Source organism: Dipodomys ordii, unplaced genomic scaffold (genome assembly GCF_000151885.1).
Source record: "Dipodomys ordii isolate 6190 unplaced genomic scaffold, Dord_2.0 Scaffold123, whole genome shotgun sequence".
NCBI classification, from domain to species: domain Eukaryota; kingdom Metazoa; phylum Chordata; class Mammalia; order Rodentia; family Heteromyidae; genus Dipodomys; species Dipodomys ordii.
Genome location: NW_012267339.1, coordinates 1,545,417 through 1,548,099, shown reverse-complemented (window position 1 = coordinate 1,548,099; position 2,683 = coordinate 1,545,417). Strand labels below are relative to the sequence as shown.

The window sequence follows — 2,683 nt, the reverse complement described above, 5'->3', positions numbered from 1 at the left end:
AACCATCCCCAAGCTGATTGGAGGTTTTAGGGTGTCTGTCAGTTTGAATCCCACTGGGCAAGAAAGGCCTGAGAGGGGATAACCAGCTAATGGAGGAGAAAGAGGACCTAAGAAACTAATTAGGGCAAGTCATTAATTCCTGGACATTTTCTCCAGGCCAGTAGATCTGGAACCTCATCCCCCCCTCTTGAGATTCACTGTGAGACTGTCCCTCCTGGGGGCCCCTCGGAGCTGGCAGCCACCCCCAGACAGACATTTGTCTCTGTAGGAGGCATGGATCCCAGTTGAAATCTCACTTGGAAAACCTCCAAGGGTAGCTATCTGCGGGATGGCTGGACTGCTGCCACAGTATTGAGGTCTGGGCTGCCTTCCCTTGCAGCAGCATAATTCGCGTCATAATTAGGTGAGTTGGCGGCTTTGATTTCGTCTTTCTTCTTCTTTTCCTATGGTGCTGGGATGGATGCCAAGGCTTTGTGCCTGCTAGGCAATGCTCTTCCACTGAGCCACACCTCCAGACCAGTCCTTTGTTGTTTCTAAGCCTCATGTTAAATGGAAAGTCCTGATAATGTATTCATCTATGCTTTAACAAATGTATTCTTTTCTGTGTGTGTGCATGCCAGTACTGTGGCTTGAACTCAGGACCCGGGCACCATCCCTTAGCTTTTCACTCAAAGTTGATGCTCCATCACTTGAGCAATGCTTCCAATTCCAACGTTTAGGTGGTTAATTGGAAAATAAGAATCTAATGTATTTTCCTTCCCCAGTTGGCTTTGAATCATGATCCTTAGATCTCAGCCTCTTGAACAGTTAGGATTATAGGGGTGAGGCCTGAGCCACAGGTACCAGGCAAGAAATGGATTCTTTAGAGAGGCACTGGGTTCAATTCCCAGTACTGTGAATCTGTTATTTTGAATCCGTATTTTAAAATATGTGAATAAATCACCTGATGAGAATTAAAAGCAGGAGCTGGAGATGGTAGAGGTTGGCTAGTGTGTGTTAGTCCCTGAGTTTGAACCTAGCACTGCAGAGCAAGACAAGGCGTGTTGAAGGAATAGGTTTTCTATTTCTAACAACTTCCTGGGTGATTTCAACATAGTAGTTTGCATCCCACATTTGGAATACCAAGACTTTAACCCTTATGTTTGTTTGGATTTTTTGAAGAGGTTGAACGACACATGCAGGAGACGGTAGTATTTGATTAAACACCTAATTTATTCAGAGCACCTAAGAATATGTCAGACAACATCGCTGTCCTGGCTTGTACCTACTTTGATTGATTTGATGATCTGCTAAAGAGTTGCTAACTGCTGTCCGTTGAGTCCCTCTGAGACAGATTATTAGTCTTCTCTTTTGATCCTACTAGACATGCTGAGCAGAGCCAGAAATCTTTTTAGAATTTTGACATCAGCTGTCTAGATTATGCTTCATCTTGATTCTCTATCGGTCTGTGCTTTGACCATTTCAACTTCCATTACAAATAAGGAATGCTAGGGAAATAGCTGGTTTCTTTCTCCTACCATTTGGAATTAAGGATAGTAAGGCCCAGGAATCTATTCCATTGCTGGAAATGAAGTGGAGTAAAGAACATAGGTTTTGTGTTTTGGTGGAAGGCCATAGACTGCTCCTCTTGGACCCCAGAACTTCCTGTCCTGAAAAATACAGTTATCTTAAAGCTGCCTCTAACCCAAAGAAACAGGCCAAGAAAAGAAAAAATGAATACCTATTCTTTTGTTGTACTTTTTTATTGTAAAAATACTGTACAGAGGGGTTACAGTTACATGAGTAAGATAATGAGTACATTTTTTATTGAGCATTGTTGCCTCCTCCTTTGTTTTTCCCCTTTCATCCCTTCCCTCCCACCTCCACAACTACCCCCCCACACCCCAGCCAAAGTTGTAAATTTAGTTCTCAACATAGTTGTAAAGTTAGTTTTCAACATAGTGTCTTATACATCTCATTGTTACAATGGGTCAGCCTGTATCCCTATTTAAGCATTGTGTTTTTCCCTTCCCCTCCCCAAATCAGAGAAGTGTATATACAAGATGCAGGGCACCAACATCAAATACAGTGAAAACAGCGGTTAAACTGTGGGGGAGGAAGATACAAAGAAACAAAAAAAAACGTACATGGTACATTATAAATATGTTAGAAACAATAGCAAGAAAGAAAAAAATTGTGTCCCTATCTTGGGGTTCATTTTGCTTAGCATCATCTTATATGGTCATATGTACATAGCTTTTGAACTTTTCTACTTGTCCTACACATGTACTAGTTATTGAAAATAAGGGAAACCATGGGATCTATGTCTCTTTGGGCCTGGCTTACTTCACTTAATATAATTTTTTCCAAATCTTTCCATCTCCTAACAAATGGGGCAATGTCAGTCTTTCTTATGGAGGCATAGAATTCCATTGTGTGTGTGTGTGTGTGTGTGTGTGTGCATGTGTGTGTGTGTGTGTGTGTGTGTATCACATTTTCTTGATCCATTCATCTACTGAGGGGCATCTGGATTGGTTCCATTCTTAGCTATGGTAAATAATGCTGCAATAAACATAGTTGTGCTGGTAGCCTTACTATGGCCTTGTTTGTGATCGTTTAGGTAAATGCCCAAAAGTGGGATTGCTGGGTCATAGGGGAGCTCTATGTGGAGTCTTTTGAGGAACCTCCATACTGCTTTCCAAAG

General features: G+C 41.9%; 1 protein-coding gene across 1 annotated transcript in view; it reads left to right on the top strand.

Moving 5' to 3' along the window:
* The first annotated feature begins 215 nt into the window (after window positions 1-215).
* Window positions 216-2,683, top strand: part of Abcg2 (ATP-binding cassette, sub-family G (WHITE), member 2 (Junior blood group)) — a 106,565-nt gene continuing 104,097 nt past the window's right edge. Inside the window, exon 1 of the mRNA XM_013029823.1 lies at window positions 216-403. The gene's annotated coding sequence lies outside the window, so the exon portion shown is untranslated. The remainder of the gene's footprint in view (window positions 404-2,683) is intronic.